The following is a 7,692-nucleotide window of genomic DNA, read 5'->3' as shown; positions in this document are numbered from 1 at the left end:
GTTAATCTACTTATGCTTTTCATCTGGTTTAAAGGGGGCTACCAGAAAATGCTCTCTGTGTTTCGCATCCACCAGCTTCCTTTGCCTTGTGTTACAGGAAGGCTTTGTGAGCGCACATGAAGAGTTTTTCTTTTGCAAGCCCCTGGAATCTTCAGAGGAATTGCTTCCTGAGTTTTATTTTGTGCAGCAAGGGCTGTGGGAAAGCCATATCTAAACCATCTTTGCTTTGAAGCTGGCTGATGTTTTCTGGAAGAGGGTTTTGGATACTGGAGCTGAAGACATGGCAAAGTTTCTTCTCATATTCACACAAAATCTAATTTGTGAGACTATGTTGCGTCTCAAGCTTGTTGCTCAGGTCCTTAGGTGACACAGTCACTAAAAATCAACCTTTACTACCAACTTACACCCCAGTTTACTTATTACCCTTGAGGTTTTTAACTCAGATTTTGATATCAACAGGTGGGTGCATTGAAAACCTAGCACTGTATGTTTTGTGTTTTCTTGTCACCTTTTTAATGTTGCCTGAAAGGGGTTTAATTGCTAAAGGGGCACATGGTTACTTTAAGGGATGGACTTGGTGATCTTAAAGGTATTTTCCAACATGATTCTGTGATTTTATTGTGTGAATATGAAAATGTGAAGTTGTTGAAGCAAATGAGGCTTGTCCAGGTGGAACAATCTAATAAAATAGATATTTTTTCCCCCTGACAGAGCTACAATTGCAGTTTTTCACTATGCCTCCTCGCAGGAGAAAAATTAATTTCCACAGAACCTCCTTGATCAGCTCATTGGTTCAGCACCAGCCCAAGCCAGAGGGAGTCAGAGGGCACGAGGCTGCACCAAACATTTACACTTCAGAGGTACAAGGAGGTGTCTGTGCCCTGGAGAGCTCAGGCAGTGACTCCAGGGAGCAAAAGTTCACATGCTGGGGGTGTTGTGAGTGCCCAGAGCTGGCTTGGGCAGGGGGGCATCACTCCTGTCCCAGGGCAGGGGGGACCTTTTTTGTTCTGATGCCTTTTTTGGGCTTACCTAAAACCAGAGGCCAGACAGCGTTAAGAGAATAAAACCAGATATATTTGATAAAGGGCCTTCAGGTACATTTAGGGCAGACAAAGCCTCCACACAGGGCCTGCACCCAAGATGGACAACGGTCACAAGTTTTTCACACAATTAGAAGTTTGGTCCATTTGCATTTCAGGGGTTAATCCTCCAGTTCCAGCTTCAGGAAATGAAGTCATTTCCCCCCAGTTTGCCCCCCTCAATTCACTTTTCTTTATACTTTCAGGGCCTGAGGCTGTAGGGTGTCCTTGAGTTTCAGACCCATGGGGATTGTGTTCTCTGACCCAAATGTGAAGACAGGAACTAACACTGTATATGGAGGTCAGAGCAATACCCTACAGTAATACAGGATTTGAAAAATAGAAAAGCTGAAATCTTGAGGCATCACCTGTGCCTGGATGGCACCAGGACTCCCCAGCCCCATCCTGTGCCAGGCTCTCTGACTCCTGCCAGGCATCAGAGCCTCTTGCAGGTGCCAGGGCAGTGTCTGCTGGAGCTGCTGGGCTGTGCACGCTGCTTTTCTGCCCACCAGAGATCTGTCAGCTCCATGCCCACCATCTGCTGCTGTGCTGTGTGTTTTTATCACATCTGTTTGATTTGCCAGGGGCTGGGTGGATGGATGAGGTGTGATTGCTGCGAGCCCTGCTCAGAGGGGCAGAGGAGATGCTCAGGGAGGTCATGCTGCAGCTTTAGGGCCCTGAGAGTCCAGGCCCTGCTTATCAGACCCAGATAATAACCCTTTCTAGGTTCTGCAGTGTGATTTCAGCATCTCATGACATCCCCCTGACTTGCCTCTGTGGGTCACGCCTCCACACGTGCAGTGCTTTTCTTTCAGGTACAGATGAAGCTGGGAACTTTAAGGTCAGAGAGGAATTAAGCAGAACAAGATGTACAGTTCTTCTAGACGTGTGTTCTCTTTTTTTTTTCTTTTGATGTGAGCTTTCTACTCCTGTGCTTTCTGCTGAATCAAGAGGTTTACCTAAAAATAAACATTTCAAAAAAAAATAAAAATTTCCCCTGTCTTTCCCCAGCTCTTGACTGTTCTGCCAGGAAAGCACAGTGGAACAGAGCCAAACCTGATATTGGGTTCATCAATGACAAATTCAGATTTTGAAGGGGTGTTTGCTGGAAAACCAGGAAACCTCCTTTTGAATTGCTCCAACAAATGTTTTCCTTTAACCTTTAAAACAGGTTAAAAGATGATCTGAGGATCTGAGGACAAGGAGACCCAAACAACAGCTTCGTAAATGAAGAACTCAGTTTAATCTCTCACTAACAGTTGAAAAAGTCTCCTTTCTGTACTTTGTCTGCACACAGCAATTAAATGTGGGTGTTAATTGGAGCCTCCGCTGAGGCATTAACAGCTTTTCACTGTCATGTAACAGTGTCAGAAATAAGTGGAAGGGTCTTCAGCTGTGCATGTGGACAAGAAAGAGAAGACAGTCAATGCCCTAAACCAGCTTAAAACAATGAATCTGGTGGCAGGGGAGAGGGAAAATCATCTTGTTCAGGGTGGGGAAGACGTGGGATCAGGAATGGCTCCTGCAGGTCAGCATGAGAACCTCTGACAGGGAAGCAGGGCCACGGAAGCCTCACAGCCAGGAAAACATCACACTGCCACTCCAGGAGTGAGCAGAAACAGGTCCAGGTTAACAGAGAAGTGCCTTGCCAGAAATGAAAAGCAAAAAGGGATTATTTAGCAGGATGCCTGGCCTGATCCCAGCCATGAGCCTGACAGTCAGGGGTGACCTGGAGATGCCAGGTGAGAGGGGGGCTGAGAGGGGAGACACAGCTTTGTTCCAGTGCCTTGGGGGTGGGAGCTGGCATTTCACAAGGAGGTACCACAGAGGAGACAAAATAGTTTAGGTATGTCAAAATAAGCAGAAGGAGACAAATCAGAGTAGAGAATATAAGGAGCCAGCATGGAGATGCCAGTGGAATTAATGGGAATGACAGATCTTCTAGAGGGGCATGGAGTTCCCTGAGCTGCAAGTAAGGATTTTTTAATGCAGGAAATGAAGAAATATAGATATAAAATATGTAATAGTCTTATTGTAAAGCTTTCCTCTTTTCCCAAAGAACATAAAAATGAGTACTGTGGCACTAGTTGCCATGATGGAGATTTATGTGAGGTATAAAGGAATTTTGCAGCCAGCTGTGCTCTGTGATCTATCAAACAGGGACTCCTTACACATGAAATACCACTGTACCTCACTCAGCACAGGAGAAATCACATAACTGTTTTCTGAGAAATAAAATACCACAGTCCTCCCATTATTACAAATAGCTCTCAGTTGCAACTGGAAAACCTTGGAGATAGTTAATCTTTTGTCATTTTCTGAACAAATGGAAAAAAAAAATATTTCCAGTATTGAATTACCATTTATTCCAAGTTAAAGATGCTAATTACTATCTGTATTTTCACAGCCTTATCTGATTATATTATTAACCTGACAAAAGGGCAGCCAAAATTCAAGATTAAGTTTCCAGATAATGCTAATAGATTCCTTTTCCCTCCTCTCTCCTGTCTTTTGGCTCATTTTCATTCGCTCATTTGTAAGGCTCCTATCAGCCCATGGTTAATTCAACACAACGTGCAACATGGATGTGGAATTTGATCTTGATGTTATTCTCCACTATTTAAAATCTGACTTCAGATCTGTCTGCCGCCCGGGGAAAGCAGGAAAATGCAAATAATGATCTGAGGTTCGAGAAAACAAATAGGCAGAGAGGCAGGAAAACCTGCTTTGGAAATGCCTGCTGGGGAGGAGGCGTGGAAGGAAGGTGACAGAGTCACAGGGATGTGCTCCACTCACTGTCAGGATGAGAGATCCAGTCAGCAGCACACCCTGAAAACCCCCCAGGGCACCTCTCATGTCAGTGGCCTTAATGCTCTCCATGGGATGTGTGAACTGCAAAAAGGCAGAAAAAGACAGCAGTTCTGACAGTGCTTTCAGAGTTATTATCAGTTTTAGGATTAGAGACTCAGCTCCCAAATTTTATGCTGAGGTTGAAACCACATTTTGTGGTAAAAGAAGGGCGCATTGCTGTAAAAAAAAAAAACTTTTTACAAGAATTTGTGTCTATCAAAGGCTATGGCAAAACAAAACCCCACTATTTTTAAAGTTCTCGTGGAGCTGCAGCCAGTGCTCTGAGGTCCTACATCAAGATCTTTAATGACTGCTGTTGGCACTGGGGAAATTATGAATTTTGTCTTATTCTTGTCAGAATTAGTGGCAAGTCATAGCTGGTATCAACTTATTCCACTGGCTGATCAGATTTCCATCCATTTGAGAATTTCAATGATTTTGGACTTTCAGCATTAGGAAGATGCTGATGTCCTGCAAGTGCCCTGATACCTCCAGAGTCCACAAGCTCACTAGCATATGTGTGGGTGTGTATGCTTTGAAATCAAGGTGATAGGAGCTTCTGTGGAGGTAAAAGTAAATCCATGGGGTGGAGAAACACTTGAGGGAAAAGAAGAATAGGAATTAATGGGCTGTGAGCGCCAGTTCTGGGGGAATGAAATTTGCACCTATGTGTATTTGCCATATTTGTATAATCCTTACCCAAGAGGGACCAAGCTCTGACTGTTCCTTACACTCAAGGAGATGTTTTACAGGAAGAATTATGAAAACCAGATCTTTTTTTGCTGTTCAGACACGGTGAGAACACCAAATTACATAATTGTGTTTAGTACATGTTCTGTCTCATGCCCTGTACCTCAGCTGCTGGAAATGGAAAAGTGAAATTGGGAAAAGGGAGTAGGAAACAATAATCCTACGGAAGAGCTGTAACACTCAGGAAATCTCCATCCCATCTATTGAAAGCTTGTTTTTGTGGCTCTGTCTTTGGTGAAAAATGTGATTAAATTATTTACACAGCTCTTGCACACAGGGCAACACAGAGCTCCCTCCTCCTGGTGTTTCTCTGCCTGCTTGCCCTGGCAGCAGAGGATTCCTGTGCAAATCCAGGCATGGTTAGCTGAGATCCATTTCCCCAGACCTGGGGAGGTGCACCTACACACAAAGACTTATTTCTCCCCTTGAAGGAGAGAAAAAGTTCAGGTGGAAGGGTCAGAAGTGAAGTTTTTTTTTTTTTTGGGTGATGGCTGGAGAGCTGTGCTGAGTGAAGGCTGCACTGCTGGGGCTGTTCTCCTTCCTCCTCCAAACTTGCAGCTATGAACACTCCTTAAATTTTTTTGCAGACTCATTTTGACTCTAGCCAAAATAAGTATGCAAAAAAAAAGAAAAAAAAAAGGGAAAAAAAAAGAAAAAAAAAAAGAAAAAGAGAGCCTACCCCAATTTTGCCTGCCCCAAAGGGAATTTTAGGGGATTTGAACAGGTGGGACCTGCCAAGGGACCGTGCTGGGACACTGAGGGTGGTCTGGGGTCACGAGGGGCTGTGCCTGGGACCCCTGGCTCAGGTCCTTGCCCAGGGGCCACCATCTGCCAGGGGCACGGGGGACAGGCTGAAATCAATCAGTTCCCTTCTGAATGATTTCATTTCTTCAAGAAAAACGAGGTCAGATGGAGGTTTGTGGTGTGGGTTTCACTCGTTCTGGCTGGTAAAGAAGGAGAAATAAGTTGTCATGGATCCTGAAACAGGAGCAGAGGATCTGGAGCAGGCAGAGTCCCCTGAATGAGTGACTACGTGTGCTAGCTTGCTTCCCTGGCAAAAACTGGAAACAATCTGTCCTTCTTTAGATGGTCCAAAAACCTACTTAAAAAATCAAACATTGAGGTTGGGTTCAGTTCAAATTATTTGCGGTGGATCCATTTTATATTTTCAAAAGGATTTGTAGCCTATATACATATATATGCCTTTATATTAAATATTATATAAAAATAATGAAAACACTGGTGAAACCACCTCTGAACTGATCACAGAATTCATTAGTTGACTGAAAGTAATATTTTTCATTATACTTTGAAGACCAACAGTCAGAAATTGGCAGCAATATATTTATTTAAATTATTTCCTAAAGTGCTGATAAAGAAAGAATAAAATCAAAACCGTGCGTTACTCAATGCAAATGCTTTCACAAACCAGGGCCTTTTTTTTTGGAGAGAAATATTTCCCACCTGAGCTGCCCACCTGAAAATTTCACTGATTAATTTAGGAATGTGTGTGTTCGTGTCTGCTGGTATCAGAAATTTGCTCCTCCAGCTATCTGCTTTCTTTATCACTCTTCTTAGTGCCATATCTGCAGATCTGTGTGCTGCTACACCCACGGCCTTGGCACTGAAACCTTGAGATTCTGTAAAACAAAATCGTTTTTACATTGATACGTGCTCCAGATGAATCACAGGTAAGATTTTTAGCGCTGTCATATTTTGTGTGAGATGTGCACAAATGCTTTGGCATCCTTTACATAAGGGCAGGGGAGGAAAAAATTACCTGTTTGTCTTTTGCCAGCAGGGGCCAAATCTAGGATTTCTGGAGAGAGCTGACTTGCAAAACTGTGACTTAATAAAAAAGGAGAGGCCAGTTCCCCTAAACCTGTATTTACAAGCTGCCTCTCTATCATTTCAGGTACATCTAATAATAACAATAGCAATAACAAAAATATAAAAATAAAATGAAATGAAATGAAATGAAATGAAATGAAATGAAATGAAATAAAATAAAATAAAATAAAGTAAAATAAAATAAAATAAAATAAAATAAAATAAGAAAATAAAAATAGAAATGTGAAAATAAAAATAGAAATGTAAAAATAAAAATTAAAAATGAAAATAAAAATAAAATTAAGAATAAAAACAAATAATGACTTGGAAAGGCGTTGATTAGGGCATGTGTGGCAGACTGCTGCTGGTACAACACCCAAACATATCCAAGCATGCTGCCCACGGCACCCTGAACCCTCTGATTCCAGGATTTCCGATAGTTTTCACTCCAGGAGCTGGATCCAGAGAGCACTAGAGGGCAGGCTAGACTCGAGTTACCCCCCAAAACAGCAATGAAAGGATTCAAGTGCACAGTTCCTCTCCAAAATACAGCTGGAACCAGAATGAAAGCCTCGCATCCTACCAAAAGCCTTTAAGGGGAATCAAGACACTTGACGAGGATTATTTTGCTCTTATCGGGGCGTTTTATTCCAGAGCACAATGACAAGTGGCTCCATGAGGAAGCAGGCGTAGGCTGGAGGTTGGTGCAGCTCCTGTGGGGGGTTTTCTCTTCCCTCCCCACCCGAGGGGATGCTGAGAGCCTGTGCTCCTCCATCCTCCTCCTGCACCCTCCCTGGACCTGCTCTGAACCACGCTTGTACAACAAGCAACTGACAATTTTAAAATTTTAATTGATTTTATTCTATTTCGCTCAATTCTGCAAGAGTTCCTATCTGCAAATCTGTGTTGGCTTCTGCCCTCACCCACACACTGGGGCAGAATGAGGGAAAAATAACAATTAGGGCTGAGCTCAGGGCGGCCTTGCAGGGCCTGCAGGGGCTGAGGGAACATGGACACAGACAATTGCCAAGGGCTGCAGGGACAGCACCCAGGGAATGGCTGCCAGGGCCAGAGGGCAGGGCTGGCTGGGATCTTGGCAATGGCAATTGTTCCCTGGCAGGGTGGGCAGGGCTGGCACAGGGTGCCCAGAGCAGCTGGGGCTGCCCCTGGATCCCTGGCAGTG

The sequence above is a fragment of the Passer montanus genome, unplaced genomic scaffold (assembly GCF_014805655.1).
Source record: "Passer montanus isolate IOZ18808 unplaced genomic scaffold, ASM1480565v1 scaffold97, whole genome shotgun sequence".
NCBI lineage: Eukaryota > Metazoa > Chordata > Aves > Passeriformes > Passeridae > Passer > Passer montanus.
The sequence above is the reverse complement of the archived record's forward strand: the minus strand, read 5'-3'. Positions refer to the sequence as shown.